The sequence below is a fragment of the Lynx canadensis genome, chromosome C1 (assembly GCF_007474595.2).
Source record: "Lynx canadensis isolate LIC74 chromosome C1, mLynCan4.pri.v2, whole genome shotgun sequence".
Classification (NCBI taxonomy): Eukaryota; Metazoa; Chordata; class Mammalia; order Carnivora; family Felidae; genus Lynx; species Lynx canadensis.
The window spans coordinates 183,764,766-183,783,960 of NC_044310.1; the positions used below are offsets into that span (position 1 = coordinate 183,764,766).

A 19,195-nucleotide genomic window follows, 5' to 3' on the forward strand; every position below is an offset into this window, starting at 1 on the left:
GCCATTGCTACTTATATTGATTGCAGGGCCCTTTCTCAGTTCCCCATTACATAGACTCACAGTCTGATGAGATGTGGCTATTTTCCATGCTCTGGTCCTAAGAAAGAACTGAGAACTTAGGTATTTATTTTCTTTAGCTTGTGATGGTTTAGCAACTGCTATGCTGAGACACCTCTACCACACTGGATTCAGTTATTCTCCATTTCTAGATACTTTTACTTTCTTGATAACTCACTATTGTGTGTGTATGTGTGTGCAGAGAAGTGTTTTTAAAAGTTTCATTCAAGAGCTATTCCTTAGTCACCTACTATGGGTAAGACACTTTCCCAGGCATTGCAGGGATTTGGAGTGAGGCATAGACTGGCTTTGAGTTAATATATTTACATTTTTTTCTTTTTTGAGAGAGAGAGGGGGGGAGAGAGAGAGAGAGAGAGAGAGAGAGAGAGAGAGAGAGAGAGAGAGAGATAAGCAAACAGGGGAGGGGCAGAGAAAGAGAGAGAATCCATACTGACAGCGTGGAGCCCATTATGGGGCTCAATCCCATGAACTGCAAGATCATGACCTGAGTGAAAACCAAGAGTTGGTTGCTTAAATGACTGAGCCACCCAGGCATCCCTTGAGTAAATATTAAAGTGGCATGAGGCGATGGGGTTAGGAATGGTGAAGAAATAGAAGATAGCATTTTAAAACATTTGCTGTGAGTGTTAAAAAGAAAGGAAGATCCCATCTGTTAGGGAAAGTATCCTGATTTGCTCAGGTCTGCTGGTTTTGTTTTGTTTTCTCTTTTTCCTTCTTTGGTGAAGCTTAGGATCAATGTATAAAAAGTGAAAAATTAATAAAGGAAATATTTTAAGGCACCTGCTCCTAGGAACAAAGCATGTATGAGTGGAACAGTTACTGGCTCTTTAAAGGACTTGCCCTTGACTTAGAAGATAACTTTTAAAAAAATTAAGTGAATGGGGTTGGCACCATTACTTAGCTGATTCTTAATTATTCAGGAACTCATTATCTAGTTGGAGAATTATCTAAGTTGCCCTATTTTTCTCCTCCTTTTATTTTTGCCTCTCGTCTGGTCTTTATGTCCTTTTTACGTGTTAATTCCTCCATGGCTGGTAGGAACAAAAATAAAAAAGATAAATTGCAAATCTTTAGACAGATTGGTTAGGGAAAGGCTCTGATGTTTGGACAAAATGAGGATAATTGGTAAATTGTCTATTTGTACTGGTTCATCGTCATCAGGGTAATGACTGATGGAAACCAAAGAAGCTGGGCCTGCTGAACGACTTAAAATCAAGGTGTAGGAGGAAGGTTCTTGATGTTCATAGCTTTTCCTTATTTTAATTTTTTTTTAACATTTATTCATTTTTGAGAGACAGAGACAGAGCGTGAGTGGGGGAGGGGCAGAGAGAGAGAGGGAGACGCAGAATCCGAAGCAGGCTCCAGGCTCTAAGCTCTGAGCTGTCAGCTGTAAGTTCTGAACCCACGGACTGTGAGATCATGACCTGAGCCGAAGTCAGATGCTCAACTGACTGAGCTACGCAGCCACCCCGGTTTTTCCTTATTTTACACATTGTCCCAATATCCTGCATTATATAATGATTTTGTAAAGTCTTTATACTTTTTTTTTTTTTTAGTTAAGTGCAGTATTTAAATTTCATAGCCTAAAATAAACTTCCTGGAAGAGTAAGCTGGGTTAAAATGGTTATAGCTGCAAGGATACATGCTGTGATATGCTTCCAGAAATCTGTAAGACAACTATGAAAGTATTTTGGCTCTAATGCATCTTAGCCAATTAGAGTTTACGGCAGCTGTCATTCAATATTAGTGGCCTATAGTTAAAAGATGAATACTTTAAAATGGATGCATTTATGGTTCCTTCTCTTGTCTCAGAATAAGTGATTTGGCTTGCCAACAAGTGGTTTTTGTTAGGGTCCCTTCTAGGATATAAATGGATGGAAAGTGGTCTTCCAAGGGATTTCTTTCTTCAGCTCTTTTAAAAGTAGTGTTAGCAAGGGATAATAAGATAAAATGCCTAATGGATCCCTAAACCCACTTTCACTGAGTTCAGGGACATTTATAAATGTACAGCTGGGGAGTGTTCTTTACAGCCAAGAAGATTACTGTTCATGCTTTTGACTTTGTGAAGGCAGCACATCCACCATACCTCAATGCCTTTCCCATAACCACAACAATCAAATTAGAAGTTTCTTTCTTATATTCAAAAGCACTATTGAGATGACTGATACAATTTGAATGAGTACTTTCAGAGGAGAGAGGCAGAAGTCAAAATTCTGTCTTCTAGGGGCACCTGGTTGGCTCAGACGGTTATATGTCCAACTCTTGACTTTGGTTCAGGTCAGGATTTCACGGCTAGTGTTCGAGCCCCACGTCAGGCTCTGCTTTGACAGTGGGCACTTGCTTGGGATTCTCTCTCTCTCCCTCTCTTTCCCTCCATCACTCATGTTTTCTCTATCTCAAAATAAATAAATAAAATTAAAAAAATTCTGACTTCAGGATAAAATTTTAGAAATCCCCTTTCTCTCCTTGTCTGAATTCCTTTACTAGCTCCTTTTATAGATTGTGATCACCTAGTACTCCATGACGTTCCCTGCCATATTGGCATCTAAATATTGCAGAGATTTTTTGGATAAAGATACTTTAGAAATAAACTTTAGACAGAATTTTGAAAACATGCATAAACTATACACATTAAAATGAAAGATTAAATGGAAATCAATCAAATGTTTGACATAAGGATTAAAGAATTTATTAAAGTCAATTAACCCCAGAAAGAAAAGGCTACAAAACAAAACCAATGGAAAGATCAGAAGAATTATGATTTTTCCTTGTGGAGAAAAGATTGACCTGGTGCCTCATACTGTTCCCTAAATATTTAGGATAGTATTTGGATGGCTGTGCTTGTTTTGTGCTTTGTACTTGGGATGGGTTGGGCAATGATCCCAAGGCTAATGATGAAAAGAAAATTTACTTTCAAATCACCTCTGGAAAAAACTAGTTTGAATTTCAGACTCATCCCTTCAACTCTGATGTGACAACTCCATGTTTGTGTCTCACAGATACCTCAAATTTTAGATGTTTAAAGTCTTGATCTTCCCCTAGAAATATGCTTCTCTTCTAGTCTTCATGAGTAAATAATGCCTCTATCATCTTATAACATTGGGAGCCATATTTGATGACTCCCTCTACATTTAGTGCATCATTAATTCACTTTGATTGCACTTCCAAAGTGTATTTCTTCTAAAAAGTTTTTATTTAAATTCCAGTTAGTTAACATACAGTATAATATTAGTTTCAGGTGTACAATATAGTGATTTAACACTTCCATACAACATCTGGTGCTCATCACAACATGTGCACTCCTTGATCTCCATCACCTATTTAACTCATCCCCCCAGAATATACCTTTACTCCACCAACTTCCCAACTTCCCACTCCATTGCTAGTGTTAGTCCAAGCCACCAACTCCTGAGCCTGGACTTCTGCAGTAACCTCCTAACTGATTTTATAACTCCCACATTTTTCTCTTTTTTTGATTTAATGAGGTTTTTATTTTTCAAAATGTATAGTTGGTGGGATCTGTTCATGCATCTTCACCAGTAGCTGGGATATCTCCACTGTTGGTGTTTCTGGTGTAAATTACTTGAGCTCTGTGCTTTGAAACCAGTTTAGTGAGTCCTTTACTAAGGAGCTCCTGAAGGGCTGCCCTGGCCAGGGAACCTTGAATCATTAGTCTCTGAGAGACCATGGCTGGGGTTATAAGCTTATAGTTGGGAACTTCCTTACAGAGTTTGTCGTATGTCACTTTGTCAAACAAGACCAGATTTTTAAGCTTGTCCTGAACTTTGCCTTTGGACCACTTCTTCTTTTTTTGGCCTTGCCCTCAGGTTTGTTAACTGGGTCTTTGTCTTTTTTGTCCGCCTTTCTGGTATCTTTCTTCTTCTTGTCTTGCTTGGATGGCATTGTGAAGCTTGGAGAGCAGCGACCACTCCTGCAGCCTCACTGAGATGTCAGACACAAAAAAGCTAACTTCCATGTTTTTTTCTTCTTCAAACTCTTCTCCACACAATGGTTAGAATATGGTACAAGCCATGCCACTGTAATGTGGTATCCCCAAAATAGAGTGTTTCAGCAAAGGTAGACATTGAATTCTCTCTCAAGTAATATTTAATTGAGGTGGGGGTTTTCAGCTAATGGGCTGTTCTACTATTGTCAAAACATCATTTCTATTTTGGGCCCCAGACTTCTACCAGCAGGTAGGAGGGAAAGGGCCAGAGGAACACATACCTTGTCTTTTTAGGGAGACTGCCTGGAAGTTTGGAGAGTTTATAAAACTTCCTGAAGGCCACACAGCTATTTGATGGCAGAGCTGATTGGATCCGAGTTTTGCGTGACTCAGAAGCTGTGAAACTACTCTTAGGGGGAAAGAAAATGTATAGCGGTTGCCTTCTAAATTAACATTGAGCCTGTTAAAATTCATATTTTGAAATAATTATGTAAAGTTTTCAATGATATAGAGTATGGCAGTATGAAGAGTGGAAGGATAAATAGAAATAAGAATATTTGAAAACCATATCTGTGGAGATAGGAAACAAATATACCACCACCATAAGGAAAAAAATATTCACCTTCCGCTGATGGTGTTAGAAACAGTTGAGAAAGAGAGTTTCTGTTGTGAGAGTTCTTAACTGCAAGGAGCAAAGCCCTCAATAAAATGAAAACCTTAATTTTCTATTCCTATCTTGGTTGCATTTACTAAATAGCTTTAATAGGAAGGTGTTACAAAGTGTAAACAGCTGCTCTCTCAGGCTAACATCAAGTGGAGAACAGGTGAAGTCAGACTTCAGGATACCTAAAGTCATGGTGTAGCCCTGGATGCTGATCCCTGGCTACACCCATGCCTGTGAGATCAGAATTCTGAGGATGGGCCCTGTTTTAGTTTGCTAAGACTGCCAGAACAAAGCATTACTGTGTAAGTGGCTCATGATTATTTATTTTCTACAATTTATTTTCTCATGATTCTGGAGGCTAAAAGTCAGAGATCAAGGTGTCCGAGGGTTAGTTGCTTTTGAGGACTCTCCTCTGGGCTTGTAGATAGTATTCTTTTCCTTCCTGTTCCTTCACATGGTTTTCCCTCTGTACTGGTCTATATCCTAATCTCTCCTCACTTTCTTCCCTATTCTTATAAGGATTAGGGGCCCACCCTCATGGCCTCATTTCACCTCTTTAAACAATTCATCTCCAAGTACATTCACATTCTGAGGATCTAGGTGTAGGACTTCAACATATGAATTTTGGAGGGACACAATTCAGCTCATAACAGGACCAAAGAACCACTGTTTTTAACTCCTGCCCCAAGTTGTTCCAATGTGCAGCCAAATTTGAGAGTCCGCGCCCTATGTAGGATTCTCAAACCTGGCTCCATTAGAATCACCCACGTAGCTTTAAAAAAGTAAACAAAACAAAACGAAACACCAGTACTTAGGCATCACCCTCAGAGGACTGATTTGATCTGTGTGGGCTGGGGTATTGTTAGTTTCTAAAAGGTCCCTGGTGACTTAAATATGTAGCCAGGTTTGAACATCGCTGTCCTAATGTACGTGTTTCTTAACTGTGTAAATAAAAGCATATCTTATCTTTCTTTATTTTTTCCTTTGAAAATTCATAAGAAACAGTTTATTTTTGTGAAAGATGTATGTTCAACATAGTAGTATTCATGTCTAAAAAAAGAGCTAAATATTTCTAAGGTGCTATAGTTTCAAATGTCAAGCATTGATTTTATAATATAGTTTTACATTAGACTTACTGTTTTTTTTATGCTTAATGAACACAAATCAAAGCAACTTGGGTATGTCACTCAGAAAGCCAATGAAGTTAGGTAACTGACACTTTAATGATTAAGATGACTAAAACGTCATAACTTTTATCACGGAATTTTTTTAAATGTAGCTTTTTTGTGCTTTATTCTTTTTTAGATCACAGAATTTCCCTTCCAGCAAATGCAATGTTTAAAAAAATTTATCATTGAAATATAGTTGACATACAGTATTATATTAGTTGCAGGTGTACAACATCGTGATTTGACAATTCTATATATTGCTCAATGCTCACCACGATAAGTGTTATCACCATCTGTCACCATACAACGTTATTACAATGTTATTGACTATATCCAGGGCTGTACTTTTCATGTCTGTGACTTATTTATTTTATAACTGGAGGTTTGTACCTCTTAATCCCTTTACCTATTTCTAGTGAGGAAATTTCTTGATTAAAGAAGTGATGGTTTTCAGCTTTCAGAAGGAGGCTGGATTTTCCTTTCCAGATGATATCAAAATCTGATAGAAAGTCATTGATTTACTCAGGCCAATTTCTGTGTTTTGAAGTGAAGCCACTTATCTGGCACTTTTCATTAAGGCTTGAAAACAGCGGCTGCTTCCCAGAATGCAGTACTGTGACAGAGATTATTTTATGAAGTCATGGATCAGCTTCCTTTGTAACTTGCTTTAGTTGATTATGTGTACATTTCTTCATTCTCTGGGCTTAAATGAAGGCTGCACTTGGGTGAGGAAACAGTATTATTGTTTCAATGATAAAAGACCATTTCTATCTTGCTATGTTCCATTGTCTTTCCCATTGCACCTTAGTAATATTTTTGGTTTCAGTTTTTTTTCTGAACGTCATTTTTAAATACTATAAATACTGTGCTTTGAATTATGTAGTTTTAGAAACAGTATTTAAGATCATAAAACATCGTTTGAACTATATAAATATACTATTCCAGGAGTGTAGTTCGTTTTTATTTGTCCTTTCCCTCTTGATTTCTGACAGAGAGATCTGGGAAAGTGAGCTTTTAACGAAAACAAAACAAATTAAGAAAAAAACTCTACTGTTATTACAACTGTACAGTATGTAATCACTTTCTAAAGTTGTGGGGTACCATGTCTGTCTGAAACAGAAAGAATTCTAAGGGCTGAGACTAAACTAGACTTAAGTATATCAGTAAGTGTAGACACCTTTTTTTTAAGAGCACTTAAGAGCGTAGTCCTAGAAATTCATTAGCAAAGACTCCCAAACCGAGGACTCAAATAGTATGTTTTTCTTTTACTCAAACTGAGGACTGACCTGGGACACAAGTGCCCACATAGAATGAGGTAATGATTGTCTCAATGAAGGGAGCTACTTTTGGTTGAAAATTGAATAAAAAAGAATGAGAAATGAGGTTTTCTGTTTCGGTTTTAATCATTTTTGCCGTGGAACCAGGAGGTGAGATTTGGTCAGCAACTTAATGCTGCTGTAATTCTCAGTTGTTGTGTGGATTATTAGCCCTCACAATTCTACTTTCTCTCTTCCTTTTGCTGACAGAGGAAATAACAAAACCCCATAGATAATGGCTCATGACAAACATTTATACTTTGGCTTCACTTGTGCCTTTTAATACTGTTTTATCTGTATCTTGGGGATCACTATTAAGTGGCTTCCAGACTTAACTACTCATAAAGACCTCTTGGGAAGCCTTTAAAAATTGATCTCCCAGTTTCCTCCTGGACCTGTTGAATCAGAAATACTGAGTATGAGGATGTGGAATCTTTGTTTGACACCCTTCCTGAGTGATTCTTGATATGGCCAACCTTTTCCTTGCCCAGGAATGGTCTCTGGGGACTCATGGTGGTCCAATTTTGGAAGATGACTGTTCTCAATTCCTTCCACTCTTCTAAGTTTCCAGTACTAACTTCCTCATCAGAAGATGACTGGGTCCTTCCTTTCAGTCAAAAAGTAAGGCCATTCTGGATATATTCCTCATGTTCCCTTTTGTTTCTCTCAGAATCATGTCTCTGGTTATTATCTTCCTTTGAATTTCACAGGAAAGAGCTCCTGGTTGAAAAGTAAACTCCACTTTTGTTTTTCAGTTTATTCATTTTCACTTTAAAAAAATTATTTTAGAGAGAGAGAGAGAGAGCGTGCAAATGGGGGAGAGGGGCAGAATGAGATTTAGAATTCCAAGCATACCCCACACCCAGCGTGGAACCTGAAGTGGGGTTTGACATGGGGCTCGATCCCATGACCCTGGGATCATGATCTGAACTGAAATCAAGTGTGGGATGCTCAACCAATTGAGCCATCCAGGTGCCCCTATCTATTTTCGTCTTTAATTTCCCTTCATACCACATCTGATCCCTCTCTCCCTTTTTTAAATTACATAGTTTCTCTTTGCCTTTGAAGAACACAGATTTTTCCTATCTGGAAAATTCTTGCCCCATAATCCCTGCTACCATTGAATTTCTGTCTTTTCCCCACCAAAATTCCAGAAAGACCAATGTAGTTCTTCCTCGCCACTAAGCTTTGGGGCTCTTGTTTCTACCATTCTAAACCTCCCCCTGCCTCCTCAGTAATTTCCTCTAATTATGAAATCAATTTTCTTTTCTGGAAGTTAGATTGGCATTTCAAAGCAGGAAATAAAAAGTATGAGGAGAACTATAAGGAAATTTTTTTCCATCTTCTTTAGAAAATGAAATTAGAAATACACAAAGGATACATAACCTATCTATTACAAACATTTGATAAGTAAGTATAGTTGTACCAATAAAAATTCTGGCCTCCCTTAAAAGATAAGATCAGAAGATAAATCTGTCCAATTTTATCCTTGACATATCACAAATTCTTTTGTCTAATGGTTCATAACTAAGGCTTTGATTATAGTACCTCGTGATGGATACTTAGATAGTTTATTGCAAGATGTTTTAAACAGACCTCTCCCAATTTGGAAATTGTTTTGTCTTGTATAATGCAGGCATCTCATTATTACTGGAATATCAGAATAATTGCCACATTCTCTGGAGTTGCCCATAATTTATAAACTATTTTATTTTTCTTTATTTCCTAATTATGTAAGTTAAAAATTATGGTGAAAGTATTACATAAAAATTATTAAGTCAAATAACTTTTATAGTGCATATAACAAAAAAAACGATATTCTTTTTTCTCTTACCACTTTGTTTCACTTAATAGAAGAACCATCTCAGTGTTTTTAGCTGTTTATTCTGGCATTTACTTCCCTATTTGAAAATAATATGATTGATTTTCATTGATTAATCATTTTTACTTTCTTCTAGGGTATTTGAGGATCCTTAGTTTTACCTCCTCTTTAAGTTCAAAATCCCACATGAATTACTGTTATTTCCAAGCATCTGAAATGTGATTAACTTCACTAAATAAGTTGGTTTATGTAGTAAAGTAAAAAATTTACTTCCTCCTTACATAATTTATTATGTCTAAATTTCTGTATTTTTTTTTTAAAAAGTTTATTTTGAGAGAGAGAGAGAGAGTGAATGAGTGCAGGGGGTGGGGGTGGACAGAGCGACAGAGAGATTCCAAGCAGGCTCTGTGCTGACAGCATGGAACCTGATAATGGGGCTTGCACTCACAAACCATGAGATCATGACCTGAGCTGAAATCATGAGTTGGATGCTTAGCCTACTGAGCTACCCAGATGCTCCTATTATGTCTGAAATTTTAGTTACATCTCTTCCCAGTATCTTCTTATAACTATGTAAGGGCTTTCCACAGTTGAGTGATCTACTGTGTGATTGCATTTCTTTTCTTATTTTTGTTGTTATTTTACCTAGAGTTAATAATTGCCTCATTTTTTTCCCTTTAATTTTTGTGGAATGCTATGTCTTCCAACACCCTCTAACAGTTCTGCAAAATATCTCTCAGTACAGTGTTCTATATGCTCAAGCAGCCAGATAATTTACCAACTCCTTTTTTTCCTGCTTCTTGGAGGCCCTCTGCCTCCTGCCCCAGTGTGCACTGTGTTCACGGGGTCTGAGGCACAGCTATCATTCTGGGATTGCCCACTGTGTCTCTCTATGTTTCTTAAATCCACATTGTCTTTCTTATATATTTTTTTGTGTTTGGAAAGGCATATCCTTTAGTGACCTCTTGAAAAAGTGTGTTTGGAAATGAATTTTTGGGCTTTGCATGTCTAAGTGGACTAGTTCACTGTAGGATGATCAGACAAGTTAGTCAGATCTTTTGTTGAGGGGCCCACCCACTCATAAAATAACATTATACATAAATCTTTTCTCTTGGGTAGTTTAGTATCATCAGAGAAGGATCTTCAGTCACTTGACAATGGGAATGCAACCTGAATGCTAATGTTCTGGAGTTGAAGGAACTCTGTGATCATTGTACAGATTTTCACATATTAGACCTGTCTCAGCATTGTACCTTTCACTTGCCCTCTTTTGTGACTGCTGTACCTGAGTCTGAAACCCCACTGTCCATTTTCTCTGGAAAATAAACTTCAGATTTCTAGTGCGTGCTGAATTTGCGAGCGGTGGTATGCTGGTAGATGTTTAACAACTAGCTCTCTGAAAAAAATCAAAACAGAACAAAACACGGATTTATTGAATTTGCCAGCTTCTCTCAAATGCTCAAACTATAGTTGATTTCAAGCTACCAGTGTGAGGTCACTGCAGAGTTCACTCTTGCAAGCTGGTACGAGCCAGCTGCAGCCCACCAGTGATTGAGAGTTTAAAAATCCCTTCATTTTAGCAACTGCCGTTACTTTCATCTTCCAAAGTACCCAGCATCTCCATTTCGTAAGCATTTCCAGGGGCAAATTGGCTTGCTTCTTGTAGTCATTGGCTTGACTTTTCTCCTCTCTGCTAAAATGTTTCCTCCATCTGCTTTCCATCTTCAAATGTTGGACTATAGTCACTTCTTCATTTCACTAAAGTTGGAGTTTGTGTTTTTGTTTCCTGTCATCTTTGTGGTTTTAGAATTTTGAGACCAGAAGGGAGCAAAAATGCCTTTACTTTGCCATCAGGAAACCAAAAGTTCTACTCATTTTTCTAAATAAAAACTAGAGTTACAAAATGACACCTGTTGTTGTTAATAGTATTTTTAATAATCTTGTCTAAATCTTTAAGAACCTAATTCATAATATAAGTTGCTGAGAAGTAATTTTTTACTTTGCTACATAGAGCAAATTATTTAGTGCAGCTCTGTAGTACATACATTTCAGATCAGGGCATGTTTGAAGTTAAGCAATTTGTGGTGGGATTTTGAACTTAAAAGATGTGAAGGAATGTGGGTTAGTGGAGAGAGAGATCAAGTGTTGAGTTAGTTACCTTGTGTTGGACTGTCATAGGTCCTTTATCAGATATTATAGCCAAAGGCAATATTGAGCTCTGAGGAAGGTAATTTTTGGGAGAGGTTGGGTAAAGGTGGGGATGGGGGCATGTTTATTCAATTTCCAGGTTAGAAATACAGAATTAGAAATATACAATATCCTAATAAAATGTGTATACATTTTAGATGTTAATAGCAAAACCATCCTGTTAGTTTTTTTTTTTTTTTCTATTTTATGGTCAGCAGTGATCTGTAAGCCAGAATAACGTACGGGTAAAGCATAGAATCCTCTGTGTTTCTGTCTCAGAGTGTGACTCTGCCAATTGCTAGTCATGGGATTTGAGCAAGTTTCTTTACCTCTTAGTGCCTCAGAATTCTCATCTATAAAATTAAGATCGGATAGAAACTCCTCTTAGGCTTGTTTTGAGGTTTAAGTAAGTTTACATTAAGGCAGTTATAATATATGAAGCATAGTAAGTGCTTGATAAATGATAGTTATAATTAATGTTACTGTTGCTCCTGGGACTAGTTGGCATTGGTTAATACCTGTCTACTTGCTTATTAAAATAAACATTAATATGCATTAATGTCACATTAAAGTCATAATGCACACACATTTCATTGGAATGTTCTTTTGTAACTTCATCACCCTTACAATAATTTAGCAGACATAAATGCAGCACCAACTATGTATAATTTTACTGGGCTAAATGCTGAGGTTATAAAGTTTCCTAAATGGACTTGTTATTTGGACAAAAATTAATATTAGAACCTTTCCTCATTCTTCACACCAAAATACACTCCAGGTGGATCAAATAGTTAAACCTAAAAAAACAAATAGAGCAATAGAAGTACTGATGGGAGATATGACTGAGTATTCTAATATATTTGGAGTAGAAGAAGCTTTTCTATTTATTGACATAAAATCAGAAACATTAACACTAAAGATGGGTACATTTTACAAAATAAAAATTTAAGTTCTGACTGAGGGAGGAATCACCAAAACAAAGTCAAGAGTGAAATGCAAACTGGGAAAAATAATGACAGCACATATGATAGATAGGAGTAAATTTAATTGCCAATTAACTGGAAAATGGCAGACAGCCTAAAAGAAAACTACAAGAACAGGCCACTCACAGAAAAAGATGTTACAAATGTAAAGATATGCAAAATAAAGATATGCAAGGTTGTTCACTAAAATTTAAAGAAATTTAAATCAAACAAAAGGTATTTTTCATTTATTGGGAATAGTGGTGTGGGTAGAGTGGGAGGAGACATATACACAAACATAAAACCACCATTTCCAGAGTTCTGAGTCAAGAGAGAATATCCTTTGGGTGGTGAGATTATTTTGGCTTCTGACTTGAGTGCCCAGCCCCCTCCTTACCTCTTTCAATATACCTTCTTGAGTGCTCATTTCTTCCAGTTTTGTTTCCTTGGAAAAATGTGTTGGCAGGTTACCTGAGGTTTAACGAGGCCTTCCAGCTGTGCATTAGTCATAGGTAGCGATTACTTCACACTCATATGAGCCAAGCATGTTCAACATTTTAAAAAAACCTCCCTTCTGAAGAGCTAGAGTTGGTTGATGTGTGGCCATGTGGTTTGATTTTGATATTGTTTTCTGAGACCTTCTGCTGTAGATCCCTATACACATCGTCCTCAGAGGCACTGTTTCTAGAGAAAAACAAACCAAACCCTTAGAGCTTCTAGGGAAGAAAGGGACTAGATTGGTTTGTTTGTGGGTTCATTTATTCAGCAAATATTTGTTGAGTACTTAGTATATGTCAGATAGTATTCTAATCATTGGGCATATAAGAGTGAACATAAGTTTTCATGGAGCTTAGTTTTAGAACGGGGCAATTTAAAAAGTTAAATAAAAATTTCAGATGGCTGTTGTGAAGAAGGTAAAGTCAAGTAAATAAAGAGTAGAAGGATGTAGGTGGTCAGATAAATATATACATATGTACATGTATTATGCACACACTATAATAGTGCTTCTCAAACTTTACTGTATATCAGAATCAACTGTAGGGCTTATTTATTATTATTATTTATTATTTATTTTTAATTTATTTAACAAAGAGAGAGCACAAGTGGAGAGAGAGAGAGAGAGAGAGAGAGTGAGAGGGAGAGGGAATTCTAAGCAGGCACCACACTCAGCATATGGCCTGATTGTGGGGCTTGATCCCACAACCCTGAGATCATGGTCTGTGCTGAAATCAAGAGGTGGACCTCAGTCAACTGAACCACCCAGGCGCCCTACCTGTGGGACTTATTAAAACATTAAGATTGTTGTGCTCTTTCCTTCAGAGGTTTTGATTTCATAGGGGCCTGATATGGGACCTGGGAATTTACATTTTTAAAAAATTGTGAAGTGTTGCTGCTATAGAGACTATACCTTGAGAGCCACTGGTGTAGGTTATTTGGTGGTCCCAGAAAGCCTCCAAAGAGGTGATATATTTGGGAACCAGTGAGATGAAGATGGTCAGTGGTGGGGGGTAGAGGGTGGGAATGAAGAGCTTTCCAGATGAAGCAGACAAACTGTGGTTTGAAGAAAGCCGAGAGACTAGTGAGGCTGCAGGGTAATGAATGGAGGGGATGGAGGCAAGAGATGGAATCAGAGAGGGCAGACCGTGGAGAGCAAGGCTGAGAATGATAGATTTAGACCCTTTGTAACTGTATAAAATTAAGATTTTATTTCAAGTATGATGGAAAGCCATGGAGAAGTAGAGGACATAACTAGGTTTATTTTTTAGTGCTAGAGTGGATTTTGTAAGAGGTTAAAAGTGAATGAGGAGACCAGTTAGAAAGTGTTATGATTGTCCAGGATAAAAGTGATATTGGCTTTGTTTAGGCTATAGTGGTGGGGATGGTGAAAAATGGGATACAGATGGTGGATGGGATTTCAGGTAAAACAGAAGGGACTTGCTGGCGGATTGGATAATGAGAAGTGAGAGAGAGGGAGCAGACTCAACTATGATTCCAACATCACCTTTCAACTAGTGAAAGGTGACACCAGTAACTGTGAACATTGGAGTAGAAACAGATTTGGGGAGAAATAAAAAAGCTTTTATTTATTTATATTTTTTTAACTCAAAGATGCCTTTAAGAATGGTGAAGAACCAGATATTTTTAGGGAAAGAGTGGGAATGAGGGTGAACCCATGCCTTGCTCCTTTGACAGGTCTGTTGTGATAGCTGACTAGGACAGGATTATTGTTCATGTGGATGTCACATACATCTTGGAAGCTGTAACTTCTGTAATGTGTGGCTTTTTAAATGGGTGAATAGAATCATGGCAGGAGCTTTCTAGAAAACCGTAAGCTTGAGCTGGTGGGCGCATGGTAGGCACTCAATAAACATTTAAAAAACTTTTTTTAATGTTTTTATTTTTATTTTTGAGACAGAGAGAGACAGAGCAGGGGAGGGGCAGAGAGAGGGGGAGACACAGAATCCGAAGCAGGCTCTAGGCTCTGAGCTGTCAGTACAGAGCCCGATGCGGGGCTTGAACTCATGGAGTGTGAGATCATGACCTGAGCTGAGCCACCCAGGCACCCCAATAAACATTTGTTAAATTAATGAATGAATGAGTGAACTGGGAACTTTTATATATCAAGCCTATTTATCATTCTGATGGGTGATGTGTCTTCAGATTTCATTATGTAGGGAATATCAAATATCCACTGGTAAAGATTATGTCTCAATTAGATTATCATAAAGTATTTAACTGGTCAGATGAATCCAAATGGGTAGAGGGTTTTTGGTGTAAGCAGTGTTGTGTTTCTTGTGATACCTAAGGCAAAGAGACAGTAAGTTGGTCTAAGACCTGTCTGGATTTCTAGTTCCATGTCTGTTTATCTTTTTGCTTTTTCTCATGAGCCAGTGCCATCTATGGTTTTAGCAGAATCAGACCAGATTTGGAACCTGGCTTCACAGAAAGATCTCCTGTCTCTCTGTAGGCCAATATGAAGAGAGGTTTCAGGGCAAGAGCTCCTGTAAACCAGCTTGGTGCAGTGTGTAATATGGGATCATAGGGGACTTAACTGAGATTTCAGAGATGATCAATATCTACCTATAAGTGCCTTTTCTGATGAACCAAAAGCCAGAATTTGTTTCTGAAAAGGAGAGTCAGTTGCCATAGGTAGAGAAATCAGAGAAGAGGTTGAGAATGGTTGTCAGACTGTATTCAGATGCCCAAATTTGTGAATGAGCAGATGGCCCCTAAATCATGGAGTGGATAGCTTTCCAAACTCATTTCTCCTTATTAGCTCCATTTAGGGACCAATGATTCCACTTTAGTCTTGTGAAATGGGAATTGCAAGTTAAATCCAGTGGTGCCTGGGTGGCTGTCAGTTAAGGGTCTGACTTCAGCTCAAGCCATGATCTCATGGTTCGTGGGTTCAAGCCCTGTGTTGGGCTCTGTGCTGACAGCTCAGAGCCTGGATCGTGCTTCAGATTCTGTGCCTCTGTCTCTCTCTGCCCCTGCCCCATGCACACTCTGTCTTTCTCAAAAATAAACATTATAAAAAATAAAAGAAGTTAAATCCATATCTTAACTATCATCCAAGTTCTTCTGAAGGGAAGAAAACTCTGTAATAATAGCCTGATGATTCACTTAGGGACATAATTGAAGCTGGAGAACATGTTGGAGGCTAGACCCAAGGTCACAGAGGAGAAAGGGTAAGTTGACATCCTGCTATAAGGAAGGGAGTTTATTGTGCTCTTTCCAAGCAGGTAAATAGAGAAAGAGAGGAGAGAGAAGTTGTAGATGCTGCAAAGCTAGGTGAAGGGGCCTGTGGAAAGAGTCCGGTGGTAGGATGGCCAAAAGATAATTTAAGAAGAGATGCTCAGTGTTCAATTTGAAATAGTTTGCTTTGCTCTCATGTAAACTCCTTTTAAATCTCCCTTTTAAATAATTGACAAAGTCTCTTATATTCATGGAAGCTTAATGTGAGTGGGGTATTGGGTGGGGAACTCAAGAAAGCTTGAGTTTGGCATTGGGTCTAATGGTGGAGGGAAGACAGGATGTAGGAGTTGAATTGACCTCAAGAATGCAAGTTTTGCCCCATCTGCATCCTCTACACACCTAAATAATCCTCAGTAATTTGGGGCAGGACTTTGGTGAGAGACCCGAACCCCAGGTGACTCTTGAGTTGTAAAATTTTGGATAGCAAAGATGATTTCTCTTGAAAAATTTAGGATTTTTGCTCTTTTAAAGTGATTTGGACCCCATAGCTCTTCTTCAACTTTACTAGATGTTTCATTAAACCCATGTTCCTGACTCATAGTTTTTTTCACTATCTACTTCTCTAACTAGTGCAGTCTCTTTTGTCTGATCTACCTTTGTTTTGGATCTGGCTCTTTCCCTCACTCTTATGGCCTTGTGGGAAATGAATTATTCACTTCTGTACCTGGGTAGGGGACTGTTGTGCCCTGCCTAGCACCTGAACCCGGAAGACCTCTGATCACCCAGGAAGGAAGAGCAGACATGACTAATATTCTGGAAATTGTTTTCCTAAGTGTGAGTATGGGTAGACATTTGTTTTTCAAAAGTCATGTATGCCATGATCACATGGATTTAAACAGGTAAGGCTTTATGGCACTTTAAATGATATTAAGAGATAATTTCACTTAAGAGAGAAAGAAGGCAATAAAAGATTCATTATTAGCCATATTGTAAACCCTAGATACAATGCCTTGAAAATACTTTGTATACTGCTAACATCAAAGTCAGCACATATGCTTTTGGAGGAAATAATTAAAAATACTAATATAAGATAGTTTAAAAAATATTTTAATACTTCTACTAAGTCTATTTTGCTACTTCAGAATTTGCTAAATAGAAGCAAGCAGAATTTTAAGCTAGGAATGTGGTTTATGTATGGATACTGACCTTTTGACTTCATTCTAACAGTTGCTTAATATTCTCCTCTAATGAAATTGTTTCCAGTAATAAAATTGCATTGCAAAAACTTCTTAGGTTATCTAAGGCCAAAATTAGACACCTAGAATAACAAAATAATTCTTGCCTGAGGACTGCTCTAGACAAGAGAAGCATGGTTGTGAAATCATTGTAAATGCATTTCTTCCTGTAGAATTTGCTAGGAAAGAGGTTCATTATGTTTCAGCTAAGAGTCTGGAAGTGGGAATGGTGGAAACAGTGGGCTGAGAAGATCAGGGATACAATAAGTTACTTGACTTGAATGGCTATACAATTTATGGCCCATGGTTAAGTTTGGTGAAGGTTTAGTAACAAAATGACAAACATATGTTTTCATACCATGCTGACTGTTGAAAAAAAAAATTGCCTATAAATACCTGTGGTGGTCTGCCCTTGTTGTCTATCCAACACTATCCTCAGTCTTTCTTTTGGGAACAGCACCTTCTTACCTTTGGAAATGACTCAAGCTTCATTCTAAAAGTGTTCCTTTGGGTTGGGGAATTTATAAAGTGTGAAACAAAGGAGATTCTGATGGCCAGGTTTGCTGCCCAAAGGAGGAAAGCAGTCTACAGTGAAAGGGTCAGTTTGCAGTTCTTGCAGTTTGAGTGTTCAGTCCCTTAATAATGAAGGACACTTTAGTGTGCTTCCTGTATATTTTTACTTTGCTTAAACTGATCTAAACTTTGTTTCTGTTACTTAGCAAAAAGAATCCTGATGAACACATAGAGACTATAGGTAGGAAAGATGCTTTATTAAAAGCTGGGAGGCTGGCACCAATGTAACTCTGAGGTTTATAACCCTCTGAATTAATTGGTTGTTGGACATGACTGAGGAACATAGCCTTGGGTTGGTAGAAGTTCCATTGATTAAGTGATGGATTATTTTCTGATAAATATTTAATGGTCCACAAGACCAGTCAAGGGACCTAAAGACTAATCAGTCCCTTTTGGTTGGTTAGAACAGTTGTCCAAACTCATTTTGTTTGTGTGATGAGTGTTCATGATTTACTGGGACTGATAGGACCCTATCACTGTGTCCCCTACTTGAGCAAATAGGTCCTTTCTCAAGCCTGAGTCAGGACAGCTTTGGAGTATACACTTGACAATACGGTCAAGTAGTGAAAGTTGATGCCCTGTCTTAAACCTTCCCAGTTCTTTTTTTTTTAATTTGTTTTTAAACATTTATTCACTTTTGAGAGACAAAGAGAGACAGAGCATGAGTAGGGGAGGGGCAGAGAGAGAGGGAGACACAGAATCCGAAGCAGGCTCCAGGCTCTGAGCTGTCAGCACAAAGCCTGATGTGGGGCTCGAACTCACGGACTGTGAGATCATGACCTCAGTTGAAGTCGGATGCTTAACCGACTGAGCCACCCAGGCGTTCCTAAACCTTCCTAGTTCTAAGTACATACCCTCTTGCTCATCGGCCAAAGAATTTGATAAACTATTCTCTATTGAAGTGAAATTCATTGATAAAGGCTTATTTTGTTTCCCTTTCCAGTTAGTACTTACCTTTAAATGCACCGGAGCGGGGCGCCTGGGTGGCTCAGTCGGTTGAGTGTCCGACTTCAGCTCAGGTCACGATCTCACGGTTCGTGAGTTCGAGCCCCGCATCAGACTGTGGGCTGATGGCTCAGAGCCTGGAGCCTGCTTCCGATTCTGTGTCTCCCTCTCTCTCTGCCCCTCCCCCATTCATGCTCTGTCTCTCTCTGTCTCAAAAATAAGTAAACATTAAAAAAAATTTTTTTAAATGCACTGGAGCAAGCTAGTTGTGGATTTAATATTCTATGGTAAGAAGAGGGGAGAAATGACATTTTTGTGGAAACACCACCCAGTTACCAGTAGGAGAAGCCATTACATTTATTAATGCTGAAATTCTTCCTAGCAGTGAGTCTCTAATAGAGCATAGCCACTCTTTGTAAATAGTATTTTATACCATCTATTCTGATGTGAATCCTACATTATTGCTTTTATGTGAATGAATCATACTTCCACATAGTACAATAATATGTACCATTTGTAGAGAGCTGCTATGTGCTAGATACTGCTGGTGCTTTCACACACTTTATCTCATTGAATTCATCTTCAAAACAATGTTATTTTAC

General features: G+C 38.1%; 1 protein-coding gene and 1 pseudogene across 1 annotated transcript in view; one reads left to right on the forward strand and one right to left on the reverse strand.

The window, feature by feature from the left end:
- The window catches only part of PLCL1 (phospholipase C like 1 (inactive)), a 336,485-nt gene that overhangs the window by 126,907 nt on the left and 190,383 nt on the right, over positions 1–19,195 (forward strand). The window lies entirely within an intron of this gene.
- Positions 3,597–3,981, reverse strand: LOC115521108 (annotated as a pseudogene).